The sequence below is a fragment of the Lathyrus oleraceus genome, chromosome 2, assembly GCF_024323335.1.
Source record: "Lathyrus oleraceus cultivar Zhongwan6 chromosome 2, CAAS_Psat_ZW6_1.0, whole genome shotgun sequence".
Classification (NCBI taxonomy): domain Eukaryota; kingdom Viridiplantae; phylum Streptophyta; class Magnoliopsida; order Fabales; family Fabaceae; genus Lathyrus; species Lathyrus oleraceus.
This window is the reverse complement of record NC_066580.1, coordinates 447,381,374-447,402,931: the sequence shown is the minus strand read 5'-3', so window position 1 is coordinate 447,402,931 and position 21,558 is coordinate 447,381,374.

The following is a 21,558-nucleotide window of genomic DNA, read 5'->3' as shown; positions in this document are numbered from 1 at the left end:
TTCTTGGAAGTAGGAGAAAAGCCTAAACCCTCTCGGTGTTTGTTTTCTGGGAGATCCAAAATTGTTCCCCAACCATCGATTATACCATCATTGACTAGCCGTTGTGCATCCTTGAATGAAGAGATGGATACTTCTCTCTTAACATCTTTGTCAATTAAATAAAGGGCTTGGAATTGAGTTCCAACATCTTCTTCAGGTTCAAGATAAGAGAAATATGATAAGTGACTCACAACCAGTGTTTTCTCCCCACAGACTGCCACTAGCTTCCCGTTCTTCATAAATTTAAGCTTCTGATGCAGAGTGGAAGTGACTGCCCCAGCTTCATGGATCCAAGGCCGACCTAATAAACAACTATACGCAACTTCTATGTCCATCACCTGGAATATTATCTGGAAAGTATAAGGTCCGATGGTCATAGGAAGGTTAACTTCTCCAATGACTGTTTTTCTGAAACCATCAAAAGCTTTGACAATAATCCCGTTACTCCTCATAGGAGCAACTTGAAAAGAAAGTCTGGAAAGTGTCGACTTCGGCATGACATTGAGAGTCGATCCTATATCCACTAACACACTTGACAAAGAGTCATTCATACAGTTGATTGAGATATTTAGTGCCATGTTATGATTTCTTCCTTCTTCGGGGAGCTCTTCATTACTGAAACTCAAGTTGTTGCAGGCCGTGATGTTAGCGACGATATCATCAAACTGTCCGACTGTCACATCATGGTCTACATAGGCTTGTTCTAAGACTTTCTACAAAGCTTCACGGTGAGCCTCAGAGTTCATCAACAAAGATAACACGGATATCTTGGAAGGTATATGCAGTAATTGTTTCACCATATTGTATTCACTTTTCCTGATGAGCTTCAACACCTCATCATCATCATCACTTTTCAGATTCATGTTATCGGATTGGCCAACCGGTTCAAAAGGGACCTCAACATGATCCTGCTTTCCTGCTGCGACATCCTCGGTCCTTTTTGCAAATATAAGTCCACTCCTTGTGACTCTGCTTACATCAGCGACGTTAACAATGGAGGATAGAGGAACATCCTTTCCATTCTCAGTCATTGTAGCATTGTACTTGTAAGGAACAACTTTATTAGATTGGTAGGGAACTGGGCCCGGTAAGTTAATGACCAGAGGAGTCACATAAGTCTTTTGACTGTCATAAGTAATCTGTATAGGCTCAGAGTCGTTGAACTGAGGAACTATGACATTCACTTCGTTGTCACTATTGACCATATTGACTTGATTATAATCTTTGTCTCGGTAGGCTTCAATCTAACCTTGGTCCATTTGATCCTGGATATCCGTTACAACAGTTAGGCATCCTTGAGAGTTCCTAGAACAAACCCTACAAGAGGCGTAGTTATGTGGAGGCACAAAACCATTCTTGCTATATCTGGCGTGTTTCTTTACTAAGTTCTCTCCTAATAATCGTACATCATAGATCCGTAAACTGCCCGCGAAACCATATACCATGTTAACTGAGGTTGAACCATGTTGCGGTAGAGGATTAACTTGAACATTGGGGTTTACGTCCTTAAATGAAAGGATACCACTCTTGACGAGCCTCTGAACATCTGACTTTAGACCAAAACAGTTTTCAATGCTATGTCCTGGTGCCCTTTGATGGTAAGCACAAAATTGATCTGCCTTGTACCAATAGGGAAGGTCCTTTGGCACAGGTGGTGGAGACCTTGTCTGGACATGATTTTTAGCTAGCAGTGCAGGAAACAATTCTGCATAGGACTCTGGGATAAGATTAAATTTTGGCCTTTTTTGAATACGATTTTGATTGTTGAATTGAGAGCGAGCCTGTTGTGGAGGCTGTTGATGTTGTTGATTTGGTGGTTGTTGCTGAACATGTTGTTGTTGCTGATGTTGTTGAGGATAATGTTGTTGATGTTGATGCGAGAACTGTGGCTGATAAATTGGCGCTACCATTGGTGGACTAATGATTAGTGAAACTGCTGCAACATGTTGATACTTTCTTCTTTGTCTGCCATATGAAACGACACTAACATCTCATTCTTTCTTCTTGGAGAAATTATTGGCGAATTTTGTAACATGACTAGAAGCGCCAGCTTCCTTAGTCAAACGTCCCTCTCGGACTGCTTCCTCAAGTCGCATGCCCATGTTTACCATCTCGGTGAAATCACTGGGTGCACTGGCGATCATGCGGTCATAGTAGAATGAACTCAGAGTTTTCAAAAAGATTTTAGTCATCCCTTTCTCTTCAAGTGGAGGGAAAATTTGTTCAGCAATTTCACGCCACCTTTGAGCATATTCCTTGAAACTCTCTTTGTCTTTCTGAGACATGGCCCGAAGTTGATCTCTGTCTGGAGCCATATCTACATTATATTTGTATTGACGAACAAAAGCTTCACCAAGGTCGTTGAAAGTACGAATCTTTGCACCGTCCAAGCCCATGTACCACTTAAGAGCGGCACTAGTTAAACTGTCTTGAAGTAGTGGATCAGAAGCCGATGGTTGTCAGTCTGAGTGGACATCTTCCTAGCATACATAACCAAATGACTTTGAGGACATGAATTTCCTTTGTATTTCTCGAAGTCTGGTACTTCAAATTTAGGCGGAATTTGAACATTAGGAACCGAGCAGAGTTCAGAAGCAGTCTTGCCAAAAAGATCCTTACCTCGAAGAGCGTTGATTTCCCTTTGCATTTCTAAGAACTGATCTTGAAATCCCTCTAACCTTTCATCTACTCCCACAACTTCACTTGGAGCAGCGTGAAAAATGTTTTCTTCATTATAAGGAGCTGTATGCACCACAGGAGGAGGTACAGACATCACATCAGTCACTACTGGAGCTTCAACGTTTTGAGGGAGGTATCCTGTTGGCATATAACCGTGAGGCATGCCCCAAGGGAAACCAGGTGGCATGTGATATTGTTGATCGTTGACGGCCGCCACTGGAATGGGCGTTGAGACGTTCTCAGAGATTGCTGTTCGTTGCAATGGATCTTGAGAATTGTTCGATGACTGATTCTGAGCAGCCACCAAAGTGTCCATCATAGCAATAAGCCTTTCCAAACTATATTTCAAGGTGATTACTTCCTCCCTGAGCTCTTGGTTTTCTTGTTCAAGTTGACTCATCCTTCTCCGGCGACTGGCTCGAGTATTGTACTGGTGATTCAGTTTGACTATTGGAGGGAGAAGACACGTGTAAGTTTCTTGAAATGCAGGAACTTGTGCTTGAATGATGCATAATATGCATATGCAAAATATGAGTTTTAATTTTTAAGAAACTCAATAATTTATTGCAAATACTATAGAGACAAAATTTGGTATAAGCTGAACAAAAACCTCTTTTTATTAAACAATTGAGGGATTACAAAGGATGAAATACAATTTCAACGATCCTAAACAATACAAGAGGAAAACAACTAAGTTTATGAGTCCTAAGGAATCTCATATGTAGAAGGTCCTGCTGCTGGCTGATGCTTCCTTTTCTGCCTCTTTAGCTGAGCATTCTCGATCATAAGCTTGTCGACGATTCCCTTCCAAGCACCTGAGGTGGGAGGTATGCTGGAGTATTCATGAAAAGGATGGACTTTAGAGAGAAGTAAACCTTCTTGTTCCTCCTGTTTCTTCACAGCTTGTTGTTCCAAAATCTCAATCAAATCATCCTTCTCCTTTAGCTGCTGCTCCATCTTCATCTTCTTATCATTCAAGACATGGTACTTGCCTTCCCAAGTGTCTCTTTCCAATTTCAACCTATCCAAAATTTCTTGAAACTCTTCCCTATTCTCAATAGGAATGGTGGATGATGATGTTATAGCATAAGGAAATGATGGCTTCTCAAGAGCATATGGCATCTTAAGTTCATTGGCTCTAGCACAAACCCATCGGGTTTAGGGCTCAAAAGCAACACAATTCTTTCTTCCTAATCGGTCTTTTCCTTTTCTGTGAATGTTGTGCCAAGCATGTATGATTCTATCCTTCAAACCGGAACTCTCTTCGTCGTTGAGGTAAAAGAAACCTGACAACAGAAGGTTGTCGGGTTTATCTGCCATAGGATATCCTAACTGGTGTCTGGCAAGGATGGGGTTGTAGTTAATTCCCCCATGTACACCAATGAGAGGTACGTTAGGAAATTCACCACAACTGTCAATAATTACTCCAACATCATAGGAGGGTCATACCAATGTATACTCCCTTGATCAATGGACATGAACCTCTGAGACCATCTGAGCTTCTGCGAATTCTCCCTGAAGAGCCTGGATCTGGGAAAGTGAGAAATAAACCACTTATATAGGAGAGGTGCACAACAAAGAATGGTTCCACCATCTTTCTTAGTCATGTGATGGATAGAATGGTAGGTATCTCCAAGTAATGTGGGTACTGGGTTACCAATTAAGAAGATTTGTATAGCATTAACATCCACGAAGTCTTCAATGTTTGGGAAGAGTATAATTCCATAAATGAGTAGAGCAAAAAGGGCTTCAAAGGCATCTCTACTATCTGCTTCGGCAAAGATAAAGGCTTTCTCCATCAGGAATCTAGAGGTTAGACCTAGAATCCCTCCTTTTTAGTGAAGTTGTCCTTCACAATAGACGTTTCTAGGTGAAGTGCTTCTGCAATAGCTGCTGATGTAGGGGTCTTCTCTGAACCACTGAATGGTAATTTTTCAGAGACTGGAAAACCAAACCAATAAGAGTATTCTTCTAGAGTAGGCATAAGCTGGTAGTCTGGAAATGTGAAGCAATGGTAGAGTGGATCATAAAACTGTACCAGTGTGTTGAGAACTCCATCTTCAACCTTGGTCTTCAAGATACCCATAAGTCTTCCATACTGACCTCTGAAATCCTCTGGACTAACTACCATAGAACCAAGCTTCTTCAACTCTGTTAAGTCAGGACATTTGAACGTGTATTTCTTGGTATTCCTCCTTCCCAGTTCCATTTTACCTATCGATATTTGCAAAAGAAAACTATTGAGTTTCTTGGTTTTTATGCAAAAAGGTTTTTTATGGATGCATTAATGAATGAATGAATGTTTCACAAATACAGGTTTGGGGTTTTGACATTAAGCATGGAGCCAAGGGTCTAACCATCCCACAATGTATGAACTAATAGGTTTATTTTGTACCTGTAGAATAAGGTTCTAAAATGGTCCCCAGAGTCATAGATCCATCTTTTGGATATTATCAGATTAACGACTTGCTCGCAGACCAATAATATTCTCAAGAGAAACTCGTCTGAGTGTAGCATCGCGTAACAATTAACTCAGGTCTTACACCTGGATAATCTCCACACTACATCCTAAAAAGGCTTAGAGGGGTTGAAAGGGTTCTAAAGGTCCTCAGTTTCTTAGACTCCCAGATCGAAGATAATAATCCCACTACGATTTACTCGTAACAACAAATATTACCATCAAATGGGTCTCCACTGAGCGGGGTTATATCATATGTTAATCATGCTTAGGATTACTCCAGACATGTAACTTTGATTATACCACCATCCTATCTTATTTGTATTCTCTAATCCGGGTTAGGATTTCGTCACCACTTATAGATCTCCATAATGAAACCCAAGAAAACATAGAAACAAATAATAATAAACACATATAAACAAGTTAGGTATCACCCACTTAATATTATTTCCCCAGTGAAGTCGCCATTTCTGTCGCGGTGAAGAATCAGAGATCAAGCTATTGATTAGACTTGACTCATGAATCAAAATATCACCACCGAACTTTAATTTATCCAAGGGAAGGGGAAAAGATTCAAAAATAACCCAATATGTATATGAAAAGTTATAATATTAAACTTAAGCTAAGCAAAAAGGGGGGAGATTCTAAAGGTACGGGGGTGTGTTATGAAAAGGGAAGGTATTAGCATCCTAATCATCTATAGTACTCTACAGGAACCTTTTAAATATATGTGTTTGGTTTAAAATTGTTTGATATTTGATTGGGGAGATGAGAAAAAGAACATCTTTTTATTGTTTGATGATTTGGAAAGACGTTGAGTCTTATGCCTACGTACCCGTGAAGGATCAAAACCTCGTAGTTCGGGTTCAAAAGTAGGAAGGGATTTGTTGGAGTTTATTTCATGAGAAAGAGAAGAATTGTCATCTTAAGGAGAAAAATCACTTTTAAACCACCACAAACATGTGGAAGATAGATCTTTGCATCAAATTGAAAGAAAGACTCTCACTTGGATATAGAATCAACAAGTACGCCACATACCTCTTTCGAATGGAAAAGAATCAATATTAATCTCAACAATGTTATGGGGTAGGAGATTTGAATCTCAACTAGGGGTGACTCATGTCTAATCCTTTTATGAAAAGGTTTTAAACATGGAAAATCCAAAAATGGAAAAAGGGTTTGAGTTAAGTTTGTGTTTTTTAGGTCTTATGAAAAGATCTTTGAATATGCTTAAGTGTTTTAAAGCATTTGATTAAGAAATAAAAGGGGAAACAATGACCTAAGTCAAAGTTTATTATGAAAGTGGTTATAATAAGGAGAGAGAGATATAATCCTAAGGTTTAGATTGAGGGGAACCTAAGATTGTATCTAGAAGTTTTTGGATTAAGGGGAAGCAAAGTTGTATAGAATGCAAATGAACACACACATGCAAAATGACAATAATTTCATGATTATTTTCCCTTGGATATAAATAATAACAAGATTGAACATACATTAACATTATGGCACAAAATATGGCTAAGTACAATGGCAATCACAAGGTATGGATGACAATGTTAAACATGGTTTTTTAGGCATTCAGATAAGTATAAACAAGACATGACAAAGTTTCACATAACATCACAAGACACAACATATTGATGGTGAAGACAAAATCATACTTGACATGGTAATATAATTCATTGGTACATGGTAAACACAACATGAATCAATTTAGGTCAAACATGCATCTCATTATAAGTCTTCACAACATAAACATTAGACTTGAATCAAAGTTCATGATAAGACCAAACTTAAATGGAAACCTAATCACCTCCTAACCATTCATTCAAACATGTTTTCAAGGTGAATCGATTGATACATTGTATGAAAATAATCAAGTTCAAACATGTTAAGGATAACAATCAACATTTAAAAGAGTGTGCTTTAATCATACAAACTTTCAACATCGAGAACAAATAAGACATAAGCCGAAAGAATCAATTAGGAGCCTTAAAAAACCCTTACAACACATGTTTTCCATCCAATCAAAAATGGTGAAATAAATAATATTTTTGGGATTTTTTTGGTTCCATCATAAAATAGACATTCTTATGGACATATGGCAAAAAGAATGGGTCAAAAAGGTTAAGGGATCATGAAGTTATGGGTTTTTTTGAAGTTATGAAGAAAAATGGACATTTAACAAATGAGAAAAAATAAACATTACGCTGACCAGGTTCGAACCCACGTCCTTGGGGTTCCATGGACTTTTTCCAATGCCAACTCAGCATCATCTTCAACCTCTCTCTCTCATTTTTGTTTTCTTTTTCCCACTATTTTTCCAATCTTTCATCAATCATATCTCTCTCATTTCTCAACCATGTTTCATGAAATAAAGATCAAAATCGCATAGAAAAATGCAAGGAACACAATGGTACCATAGGTTTTGGCTAATACTCAAAGATGGAGATGCACGAAGGCAAAAACCAGAACTGAAACTTTAGGTTTCATGCAACATAATTTCCCATAAACAACAATATAAATGACATGTAAGTTAATGATCCTTCTTAACGCAATATATGTTACATATTTGCTTCAGAAATCAAAATAAAATGACGTATGTATGATGAGTTTAAAAGTTCAAGAATATACCTATTGGAGCAAGGTCCTATGCCTCTTCAACACTACTTCCAGCTACTGTTTGATGCCTCTCCTAATGCTTATGATTCCCAGAAGATGATTGGAACCTTTGGTTTGCAGAATGCATGAGCCAAATGAGATAATGGAGGTTAAGGTTGAAAAGCTCTCAAGAATGGAGTTTTTCTTGGAAAGCTTGGTGTGTTGAGTTATTAGGCATGTCTCTCTATTTATAGAGGCTCCATATGGTTCATGTAACTTTCAGAAATCAATCTTGGTTCAATTGGAATGCTAATTTGGTGACTTGGTTTCACTTTGCACAAAAAAACATAATGGATCATGATGAAAAGGTGGAGTGAAAGGAGGAGTTTAGAGGTACTTTTAGGATGTTTCTTCTGGTTTAGAGGTTAAGTGTGTGATCAGAAGAAACAAGTTAGAAGCTCAATGCAAGAGTGGTTGGAAAAAGTGGCCTTTATCAAAATGGATATGAAGCTTTTTGTAAAACCTTCCAAATATGGCATCAAGACTTGATCAATGACTAATCCCTTGTGTAATGCACCAAGGGTTTGTGTAATCTTCTGATTAAGGTGAGATTTAGAAGCAAGATAGCCTGTAAAGCAAGATCATGTAGCTTTGGCTCAAGGTTACATGATGAATTTGTCATGAAAATGACCCAAAATTCAGATTTGGAGAGCCAACTTCAACTCCTCGAAACTCCTAGATCAAATATGATAGTTTCATGATCTTAGACGTTTTGGAAAGCTAAGATCATCCTATACAACTTTCATGTTGATCCCTTTGCTTGAATCAATTGGGATCTGGGTGAAAAATTGGCATAAAGTTGGTCACTTAACTAGGTCAGCATGCTGAAAATTTCACCAAGTGTTTTTCCATTTGACAAATAAATGAACCATCCACTTCATGGCCCCATATCTCCTCATTCATGCATTTTTTGAGGTTTTATAACCTAGGACAAAGTTGAATTATGAAGTAAGGTCTTTAATCTGATCGTTGGAGCAAAGAAAATGGTGGCTTGGATCACAAGTTATGGCCTTGGAAAGATGGGTACTTGAACATGTATTTTTTCATAACTTAGAAAAATTTACAAAACCAAATCTTGCCCTTTTTGTAAGTAACCTCACATTTCTTGTTTACTCTTGATCAAATGCATCCATCGACCATATTTTTATGATCCTTGAGTTGAGAAGTTCATGGTTGACCAAAAATGTCAAAAGTCAAACTTTGACTTTGCCTCAGTTGACTTTGTATCGGATGAATCCAATTCTTGCAATCTTTAATGAATGGGATCTCTTAGGCATATTGGATGATGTGAATGGATCATTTATGATGTATTTTAAGTACTTGAACAATACTTCAAGCTTTGGGATCATGCCTTGGCTAAAAAGTCAACCAGTTGACTTTGGGTCAAAACCCTAGTTGAGGGTATGAGATGAACTTTGGCCTTGATAAATTTGAGATGGAATGATCTTGAAATTGATTCTTATTGATGGAAGTCACTTGATTACTTGGGAAGGATGAGGAGTTTGAAATGTTAAAACTCATGTCAAGTCTTAATTGATCAATCTTTGAAAGCTCTTGGTGTAAAACCCTAGCTTAAGACAAACAAAGTAGAAAATCTTTTTGTATTTTAAATAGGTTAGTAGTGAAAAGATGCTAGATGTCATGCAAATGATACAAATGATGGTGGCATCTTAGGGTTGAAAATTTGGGTAAGACACCTAGTTCTGCACCTAAGGTAGAAAGAGATGCTTATAAGAAGCATGTCGATGATGCTAATGAAACTGCTTCCCTCATGCTAGCTACCATGAACTCAGAGTTGCAAAAGCAACATGAGAACATGGCAGCGTTCGATATGACCGAACACCTGGAGATGCTTTATCAAGAGCAAGCAAGACATGAAAGGTTTGAAGTTTCAAAAGCCTTTTTTTAAGGCAAGTTAGCTGAGGGAGCCCCTGTAGGTCCCTATGTGCTCAAGATGATTGGGTATGTGGAGAACCTTGAGAGGTTGGGTTTTCCCCTTGGAAAGGAACTTGAGACTGATTTGATCTTGAAATCGTTGCCAGATAGCTTCAGTTAATTTGTCCTTAATTTCAATATGAATGATATGGATCAATCTCTTCCTGAACTGCTAGCCATGTTAAGAACTGCTGAGCAGAATCTAAAGTCAAAAGGGAAGTCCATTCTGATGATCGGAAATGGAAAGAGACAGAACAAAAGACCCACCAAGCAGGATGGTAAAGGGAAAGGCAAGGAAGTTGCCAAACCCTAACCCACAACTCCTGCTTTGAAGCCTAGTGGAGGAATAGCAGAGGAAGGCACGTGCTTCCATTGCGGTAAGACCGGACACTAGAAGAGAAACTGCCCAAAGTACCTGGAAGATAAGAAGAATGAAGTAGAGACTTCAACTTCAGGTATTTTTGTTATTGAAATTAATTTATCTACTTATGCATCATGGGTATTAGATACTGGATGCGGTTCTCACATTTGTACCAATGTGTAAGGGCTAAAAAGGAGTAGAGATTTGGCAAAAGGTGAAGTTGACCTACGAGTTGGCAATGGAGAAAAGGTTGCTGCTTTAGTCGTAGGAACTTATGTATTGACTTTACCTAGTGGTTTAATAATTCAGTTAGAGAACTGTTATTATGTACCTATAATTAGCAGGAATATTATTTCTGTTTCTTGTTTGGACAAGTTTGGTTTTTCATTTATAATAAAGAACAATTGTTGCTCCATTTATTTGAATGATATATTCTATGCTACTGCACAAATGAACAATGGACTATATGTCCTTGATCTTGAAATGCCTATTTATAACATTAATACTAAAAGGATGAAACCTAATGAGTTAAATCCAACTTACCTTTGGCATTGTCGATTAGGCCACATAAATGAGAAACGCAATTCCAAACTCCATAAAGATGGACTCTTGAACTCTTTTTTGATTATGAATCATATGAGATATGTAGATCTTGTTTAATTGGAAAGATGACAAAGTCTCCTTTCACAGGAAAGGGTGAAAGAGCTAATGATCTTTTGGCCCTCATACATACTGATGTATGTGGATCATTGAACATACCATCCAGATGAGGTTTTTAGTACTTCGTCATATTTACTGATGATTTCAGTAGATATGATTATGTGTATTTAATGAAACACAAATCAGAGTCCTTTGAAAAGTTCAAGGAATTGAAGAATGAAGTACAAAACCAAATAGGTAAGAATATTAAAACTCTTCGATCAGATCGAGGTGGTGAATATTTAAGCCTTGAGTTTGATGACCATCTGAAAGAGTGTGGGATTCTATCCCAACTTACTCCTCCTGGAACACCCCAATGGAATGGTGTATCTGAGAGAAGAAATTGAACCTTGTTAGACATGGTCCAATCTATGATGAGTCACGCCGATCTTCCAAACTCCTTTTGGGGACATACACTATTGACAACAACTTACACACTTAACCGTGTTCCATCCAAAAAGGTTGAGAAGACACCATATGAGATATGGAGTGGTAAGAAACCACATATGTCTTACATGAAGATTTGGGGTTGCGAAGTTTATGTGAAACGACAAATTTCAACTAAGCTTGAGCCCAAATCTGACAAATGTTTATTTGTGGGGTATCCTAAAGAAACAATAGGGTATTACTTCTACAATCCTTCTGAGGGCAAATTTTTTGTCGCTCGAACTGGAGTTTTCCTATAAAAGGATTTTATTTCCAAAGGAATCAGTGGGATGAAAGTAGAGATTGAAGAAATTCAAGAATCACAAAGCATTGATACACCTATTGAGGAATTAGAGCAGGAAACACAAGTAGTTGTGGAAGAGCAACCTGCTAAAGTAGAACAAGACCAACGTAGGTCAAGCAAGATACGTCACTTACCTGAGAGATATGGATATCTCATAACTTATCAAGGTGATGTATTACTCATGGGTCAAGATGAGCCTGTGACCTACCAAGAGGCCATAACTGGTCCCGAGTCTGAGAAGTGGCTAGAAGCCATTAAATCTGAAATGGATTCCATGTACACAAACCAGGTTTGAACCTTGGTAGAGCCTCCTGTAGGAGTTAAACCTATAGGATGCAAGTGGGTCTTCAAAAAGAAGACTGACATGGATGGTAAGGTACATACCTATAAGGCAAGAATGGTTGTAAAAGGATATAAACAAATTCATGGGGTTAACTATGTTGAAACCTTTTCACTAGTTGTAATGCTTAAATATGTTTGGATTTTACTTGCTATCGCTGCATATCATGATTATGAAATATGGTAGATGGATGTCAAAACTGCTTTCCTTAATGGGAATATTCTTGAGGATGTGTACATGACACAACCTGAAGGATTTGACATACCAGAAGAAGCCCAAAAGATATGTAAGTTACAAAGATCAATCTATGGATTGAAGCAAGCTTTCAGAAGCTGGAATCTTTGTTTTGATGAAACAGTAAAACAATATGGATTCATCAAGAATGAAGATGAGCCTTGTGTCTACAAGAAGGTTAGTGGGAGAATGATCGTCTTCCTGGTATTATATGTAGATGACATATTACTCATTGGAAACGATGTCCCTACCCTGCAACAAGTAAAGTCTTGGTTGGGGAAATGTTTTTCTATGAAGGACCTAGGTGAAGCAACCTATATATTAGGAATCAAGATCTATAGAGATAGATCACAAAAATTGATTGGCCTAAGTCAGAGTACATACATAGACAAAGTGCTGAGACACTTTAATATGCATGATTCTAAGAAAGGATTCATACCTATGCAACATGGCATGTGTCTGTCAAAAATACAATCCCCTTCAACTAAGGAAGAAAGGGATCACATGAATAAAAGTCCATATGCATATGCAATAGGATCTATCATGTATGCCATATTATGTACTCGACCAGATGTCTCGTATGCTTTAAGTGCAACGAGTAAGTACCAATCTGATCCTGGTGATGCTCATTGGGTAGCTGTCAAGAATATCCTTAAGTATTTGAGAAGGACTAAGGAGTCATCCTTGATATATGGAGGTCAAGAAGAGCTTGTTGTAATTGGATACACCGATTCTAGCTTCCAGACAGATAAGGATGACTTTAGATCACAATCTGATTATGTGTTTTTCTTAAACGGTGGCCCTATGAGCTGGAAAAGTTCAAAGCAAGATACAGTTGCTGATTCTACAACCGAGGCCGAGTATATTGCTGCCTCAAGTGTAACAAAGGAAGTTGTTTGGATAAAAAAATTCATTAGTGAACTTGGTATAGTTCCTAGCACTGTGGATCTCATTGATCTCTATTGTGATAACAATGGTGCCATCGCACAAGCTAAGGAGCCTAGATCTCACCAACGATTCAAACACATACTTAGGCGTTATCACCTCATTCGAGAGATAATAGATAGAGGAGATGTGAAAATATGTAGAGTACCTACACTTGACAATATTGCTGACCCACTGACAAAGCCTCTTGCGCAGCAGAAGCATGATGGCCATACTAGATCTATGGGCATTAGGGGTATGTCTGATTGGCTCTAGTGCTAGTGGGAGATTGTTGGTGTAATCCCTAGAGGCCAATACTTTTGGTACTTGTATCAAAATATTTATTAATAATAAAAGGCTTTTTTCTTTATTATGTTTATTTAATAAAGTCCCTAGAATAGCTAGTCCGTTTAATGTATCAAGTGTGACTTGATCATGATATCCCATTAAACATAAGGACATTATTCTTAAAGTATCCATAGTTGAGTTTTGTTGTGAAGTGGGATAATATTAAAGCATTAAGACTATTATGTATATAGACTGATGATCACATCTCATGGATCATGGATAAGGAGTTATCAAGTCTTAAACATATGTATGAATATTATGAGTAATATTTATACTGGATTGACCCGCTATGAGAATACTATATAGAATGTTACGCAAAGTGTCATAAGTTATTCTGATGGTGATAATGGTGTATATCACCCTTCGAACTGAAACCACTATGGACCCTAGATGTAGAGTCGAGTGCCTTATTACTGATCAAACATTGTCCGTAACTGGATGACCATAAAGACAGTTGATGGATACTCCACGAAGCATGCTGAGGGACATGAGTGACCTATATGGAATTTGCCCATCCTGCGTAACAGGATAAATGTCTACGGGCCCAATATTAAATTGGACAAGAATGACACGGTTTATGCCTTGTGTTCAATATAGACATAAGGGCAAAAGGGTAATTGTACACATAAGTATTATCACAAAAGGATTTGTTAGATCACATGATATTTTCGTGTCTTGGGTAGAAGTGATGTGTTGCTAGATACCGCTCACTGTTTATTATATTAAATACGTGATTTAATATAATTACCAATGTCGCGTGAACCTACAGGGTCACACACAAAAGGACGGATTGATGAGAGATAGAGTAAATAAGGAACATCGTAAGGTACGATGCACTTAAGTGAATTGTAGAACATCGTAAGGTACGACGCACTTAAGTAGAATACGAAATATGGTAAGGTACCACGCGCTTAAGTGATTTTGGTATATCATAAGATATGGGCCACATACACTTGAGTGAGCTTTTTAGCTTGCAGCTGTCATACCCCAATTTTGTCCGGGCATATTTAATTTTTTCATACAATCAATTTCATTTTTATTTTTGCATCATATGCTTAGCATGACATACATTGCATCATGAATAAGGCCTAGAACGTCAGTCGAAATGAATTTATTTGAGAATACAGACAAATCGGTTGAATCATTAAAATTTAAAGAAACACTGTATTTCCTCAATAAACACATTTTGTGTTGATCGTCGTAGTGCATTAAGCTTAATTTTTCGATCATTTTTTGGCATTCATTTTTTATTATTCAATCTAATTCTTATTTACTTATTTAATTACTTTTTCTTTGATTTATTGTCAAAAAATCAGCATACTTAAATAGGGTTTATTTAAATATCTAGTTTAAATTTATTTTTGTGTATTAATGTTCAAAAATATAAAAAATATAATAACAAAAAGAAAAATAAAAAAAATAATAGAAACTCTAATGTCTCTCTTCCACCTGTCACTCACTATCTCTCTCCACTCCCAACAAACTCTCCACGCGTCTCACACTCACCTCCTCACCAAAATCTCTCAGAATCCCTCATATACCTCGCTCCCTCACACACTCAGAAAACCCTTTCCTCTTCCCTCACTCTCACACTCACTATTGATTCTCTCAAGAAAAAACTTCCTCACACAAAAAATCCTCCTCACAAATCCCTCTTCAAACCCTAACTCCGCCGTCATCTTCCTCATCCATAAACCCTTCATCGCCTTGCCGCCACTACCACCATAACATCCGCTTCGCCATCATCTCCATCATCAACCTTCGTTCACCTCACTAACCTCTCAAAACCCTCCGCCTCCTTCCATCTTCATTACAAACCCAACCACACGAACCACCACAATCACCTCTACAGCCGCTAAACCCTTCTTCCTCTCTCACTCAACAACCTTCAATCGCCACTACCGCCGTCGAATCGCGACCCACCACGCAAACGCTCAATCCTCCACCACCCTAACCTAACCACCGCTCGACCGCTCTCAACAACCATCATCACCATTTAGCGCTACCACTTTTCACATGCAAAGCCAAGATTGGTCACGACAACAAAGCAATTTCGATATTTCGGTTACACACAAAGAGGAAGATTGAAAAAAAAGCAAAAGCGTTTGAGCCGTTCGAGTTGCCGTTAATCCCTATCACATCGTCGGTGTTCAAGATCCTCATTAGAAATCACAGCAAGCATCGCCGACTTACCGTCCCGTCCGTTGGCAAACTCATCCAGCGTTAGCATTACGGTAAATTTTCTTCCTTTTGCCATTAGAATCGTGTCTGCTGGTTTATGTTCAGATGCTGTTCCAAAACTCACATGGTCATATTGGAACTTTGAATAACATTTTGCTTGGTGTAGAATTTCGGTTATGCTCATAAGTTGTAGTTCATAACAGTTGTTAGTATGCTGTGCACTGGGTAATGTTACAGAAATACTGAAATATTATTTGTGTGGATTATGTGGTTCTGAATGTGAATTACAAATATGGATGAGATGAAAATGTTTTTCGTTTATTTTGTTTTAAGTTGATTCACAGTAGACCTGGCTTGTTTGTTATTCCATAGAAATTCCATGTTGGTTTGATGAGTGAAAATTCTGTAACCATCACGAGAAGTTTGTGTAAGCTGTTGTATTTGGTTCACGAATATTTCGATTCTGTTATGTATTGTTGTGCTCGGTTTTATAGTTCGCGATGAACCTTTCGAATAATAGGCGTTTCAACATACTTCTCAATCTACCGTTGTTTGTTGTAACCATTCTTGGTGGCATCGAAAGAGATAAGCGAGAAAGAGAGGAAGTCGTTTCTTGGTGTAGGTTGCCCTCTGTTAAGCCTACTGTTGAAATTCAAAAGGAGGTTACTTTATTCAGCATGCTTAAAATGCTTAGTGATTGTTATTATTTAGAAATAATAAAAGCTAATTTGGATTTAATGATTTTAGAATTGGGCCCGAATTAACTTCAATAAATCGTGGCCCATGTGTATATGTGCACTGATTTTCGATTTCTCTTCCTTCCTTTTTTGATTAAATGCATTACTTAATTAAAATATTAAATAATTAGATTAAATCAATTGTTAATCAAAAAATATATTTTTATTACTCATGTTTATGGTATTTAGCCGACAAAAAAATCTGTCCATATTCGATTTATGATACATATTCAATTTTCTTCAAATTCCCTACCAATTCAAAAAGAATTTAAAACCTTTCTCACCCTTTACTATCACAATTTCACAATTCATTTCATTCCTTTACAAACCAAGTTCATTTGATTCAAAACCAATTTTAAAAAAGCACAAATCATACAATTCTCGATTCAATATCGAGCCCATTTTTAAAACACCCTTGTAAGTCGATTGCTCTTCGCATCGCCATCAACCTCACATAGCTTACTCTTGGGCTTCCTTACAATGAAACCTACTTGATTATTGATTAATCGAGTAGATGAAATAATACACTAAATAAATTTCATTCGTATTTATAAACACGAATTCAAATCATTTTCAAATCATTCAATTTCAAAAAGAATTTTTCTCTTAAACATAAACTTGGGATGAAAAGGAGATAGGGAGCGTACGCTTCACTATTTCTCAAGCACTTGAATAATTGGCGTACGCCATATTGCGCGAGTTCTTGTCACCCGATTAAATCTTAAATCACACCACTTCAAATCATTTTTCCAAACCATTCAACTTCAAAAGGATTTTCTCTTTCAAACATAAACCTTGGGATGAAAAGGAGAATAGTAAGCTTCCGCTTCACTATCTCTCGACTATTCGAATAATTGGCGTACGCCATATTGCTCGGATTTTCGTCATTCATTTAAAACCCTAAAACTCCATAAAATTAAAATCACTCCCCCAATTAATTATAAATTCTAAAAGCTCTATTAATCTTTGAATGAAAAGGAGAATAGTGAGCATCCGTTTCATTATCTCTCGATTATTCGAATAATTGGCGTACGCCACATTGCTCGAATTTTCGTCATCAAATTTAAAACACAATCGAATAAATTCAAACTATCTTTGCAAATCAAATACAAACATCTAAACATGTCTTTCTTAAATTAAACCTCGGATGATAAAAGATGAGAGGCGTACGCCTCACCCTCTCTCGATTATTTGAATAATTGGCGTACGCCATATTGCACAAATTATTGACTTCCGACTAAAACACGTTAAATAAACTTGGATAAAGGAATAAGGGGCGTACGCCTTATTATTCTTTGAATACGCAAGTAGGGGGCGTACGCCTCACTACCGTGCATATTCAACATCCACAAACAAACTTTCAAAAATAATCCGAACGAAAAAGGAGTAGAAGGCGGACGCCTTGTTATTCCTCGAAAGAATTGGACGATTGGTGTACACCACATTGCTCAATCTTTCGTCGTTCTTCAAAAACATCCAACATTAAACCTAACTTCTCGCCCCCGGGCGATCGAAACCAAAACACCCAAACACATCAATTCAACTTGTCACCCCCGCGTGACCAAAACCCTTTCAAAAAGAACACTGTCAATCCTTTCTAATGCGCACAACAAACCAGTGCTAGAGCCTCCGCCGAGAGTAGACAAGCCAGCGTTTAGCCGTTAGAACGCCGACCTACACAGTCGTTCATCAAAACAAGACACACCAAATATTCGTAGTAGCCCGAACTACGAATGCTCTGATTTCCTTATTGCACCATAAGGATACGTAGGCAGGAGATTGCTGTATCTTCGTGAGCACACTAATAAAAAACCTCCCATTTCCCCTCCTGAGGTCTTCATCCATATATATCATCAATTCTAATAACTCGAAGCAAGTAAATAACAGTCAACTAACAGTCAAATAGCAAAATCAGACTAAAAGGTTCCCGTTGAGTACAACGGACGTGAGGGGTGCTAATACCTTCCCCTTGCGTAATCGACTCCCGAACCCGAATATGGTTGCGACGACCATTATTCTATTTTTAAAAGGTTTTCTCGATATTTTCCTATTCCTTCATTGGAATGAATAAAGTTCGGTGGCGACTCTGTTTCAAACAACATTTTTTCCGCGTTCCATCGCGAGGGATCGCATTATCATTTTTTGAGGTGCGACAGCAGCCCACACAAGTGGTTCTATAAATAGCAGCTAGCACTGAGATTGAAGGGTTTAATTCGTGTGGACTGAGTAGAGGCATTGTCACCATTGAACGTTCGTGATCACTCCTTAGATCTGCATCAAAGGTTTCAATCGCCACAAGAGGTAACAATTCTATCACTGATCATGCCCATTTGTAAGGATCACTACATGAGAAAAATATGAAATTCCGTTGCGTTTTGGATCGCTAATCTCCTTTAGTTTCACCTTATTTGCAATAACACAAGCACATGGGAGACCATATATTTTAAAAATTGTGCATCCATATTTTATGCTATTAGAACCTAAATTATCATCTTGTTTAGCTTTGTGAAAAATATAGTTCAAACTCGCTCAAGATATATTGTCGACCAACTGAGAATAAAGATTGTTGTCTTTAAATTTGTGTTTCAAAACCGTGATGCTCTGAACAAATGATGTATGTGTCTCATTTGTTGGTTCTGGATCATTTGGTTCATATAGTCCCAATCTCTACACAAATTGCCCTTACTATTTCCCAACCAATTCTTCAGTGTAGCATGGGCAGACTCAACTCAGTTAGTTGTTGTATTTCTAAGGTGTCTAACCTAATCGGTCAATGTGTGAGGGCAAATATGCCTAGTCCCTATTTTAATGATGTCAAACCTCTCTAGTCACCCACAACGTGTCTTTGGATAATATCATCATAGCATAGAAAGCATTCATCCTTTAACATGTTCAAAATATAGGTTCAATGTGTCCAAGCATATAGGAGCATATCTTATATGTGAATCATATACTTAATCATAGTAAATATCCTAGGTTCATAGGAGATCGGTTTAAATTGGTCATAATACGTTGCAAAACTCATTTTTGGGAGTTTAAGCTCTGTGAGTCGACTCATGACTCGGAGCAAAACCTTCGGGTCTGAACAGATCGAGTCACATGTCGACTCAATCCTGGGAAACCTGAATGAGTCGACTCATCCACTTCTTACGTTGACTCATTTCCCATTTTCATTTGAACCATGTTGCCACGGGTCTGAACAGGTCGACTCAACCTTGAAATAAACTCTATTTGAGTCGACTCATCCCCTATTTGAGTCGACTCATCCCTTGTTTTACATAATTTTCTATTGTGTAACTTTGCAAAATATTTATGTTATGTTAGTTATTTGGTCCATGCATCATATAAATATTCATATGTCTCTTCTTCAGCAAAAAAACAAGAAAAGTGAAAAATATACACCAAAGTGCTCATCATCTTCATTCTTCATTGCATTTCTCAATAATCACACATAATAATCTTTGTTGAGCATTATGCATTGTAGTTGTGATAACGTTCAAATAAGATTGGATTATCTTAGTTTGGGTTGAGACTTTGTGTGGGTTTTTCTTGAATAAAACCATTGAGGTTTTGTCCTCCAAGAATTGGGGTTTTTTGCACTAACCTTTGCTTCGCAGATTCAACCGAGTAAAAAGTTTGAAGAACGGAAGGTTCGGTCAAACAAGTAACGGTAAATGGAGGATTGTGAAGAAAGCTTAGGGTTGAAGCGACTTGCGTTCGAAATTAGCCGAGCTGAAGTTTTGGAGAACGTGGCATTCTTGCAATAAGGTAGCGGTAACCAGAGGTTTGTTCGAAGCGCTTGAAGAACTTGGTTTAACTAGAATCAAGGGGAGAGAATAGAATATGATCTGCAACAACTCTAGGGGTTGATTGGTGGTGATCATTTGTTCTCTTGTATTGACTTTGCAACGTGTTAATAAAAACATCTCAATTCTAGATTTAGAATTGAGGGCAGACGTATCCTAAGCGAGGCCGATATGGGAATTGCCTCAACAAATCCGGTTTTGTTCTCTCTATCTCTTAAATCTTTAAATTTTGCATTAATTACGTTTTGTGTGAAATTAATCGTAAAATCAATATCGCTTGATTGGTGTGCATAGCAACTGTTCGATAAATTGTTACAATCACTTCGATTGCAACTGAGTAAAATTATGCACATTCAATTTGAGTGAAATTGAAACTTGGTGTGAAGTGCACACCAAGTGTTTGATAAAATTAATCTCACACAAACTCAATAATATTTTCCTTGATCTCTTATTGTGTCAAGAATTGTTAGAGGTAACGATATCAAGGATCATAGTGGTTAATCGATTGATTTAGATAGGAGTTGATAATCTTTATCTTAAGTAATTCCATCCGGTTTCACACATATTCGATCTTTCCATTAACGGATCATTTAGACGATTACAATCTAGGGTGCTTTCGCTACCGTTGAAAACATTTTGAAAAAGCGCTAAAGTTTAAAACTGATCTATTCAACCCCCCTTCTAGATCGGTACTATCATCTAACAAGTGGTATCACGATCGTCGGTTCATCTAGTGCTTCGCATACAACTTTTTAGAAAATGAGTAACGATCCTAAAGGGGCGTACAATAGGGCGCCTATTTTTACCGGTGAAAACTATAGTTATTGGAAAGATTGTATGCGTATCCATATCAACTCTATTGATAGGAAAGTATGGAAAGTCATCCAAGATGGTCCTATGGAAATAACCATGACCAATGCGGATGGTTTTGTTGTACCTAAACTTGAAGGACAATGGAATGAAGAAGATGAGAAAAAGTATAGCTACGATTGGAAAGCCAAAAATATGCTCATTGCCGCTTTAGGTGTTGATGAGTATTATAGAGTTTCCCATTGTACTAGTGCTAAAGCTATGTGGGACTCATTGCAAATTACCCATGAGGGAACCAATGATGTCAAACTAGCTAGAATCAACACCCTAACTCAAGAATTTTACCTTTTTCATATGGAAAATGGTGAAACCATTACCGATATACAAAAGAGATTTTCTCATCTAATCAATCGGTTAAATGCTCTTAGTAGAAATACCCCTAATGATGTTGCTACTAATAAAATCTTAAGATGTCTTAACAGGGATTGGCTACCAAAAGTCGCCGTGATCAAGGAAGCCAATGATCTAAGAATATTGGACATGACGACATTGTTCGGAAAGCTTCAAGAGCATGAGCAAGAGCTCATAAATATTGAGAAACACGAGAAGAATCAAA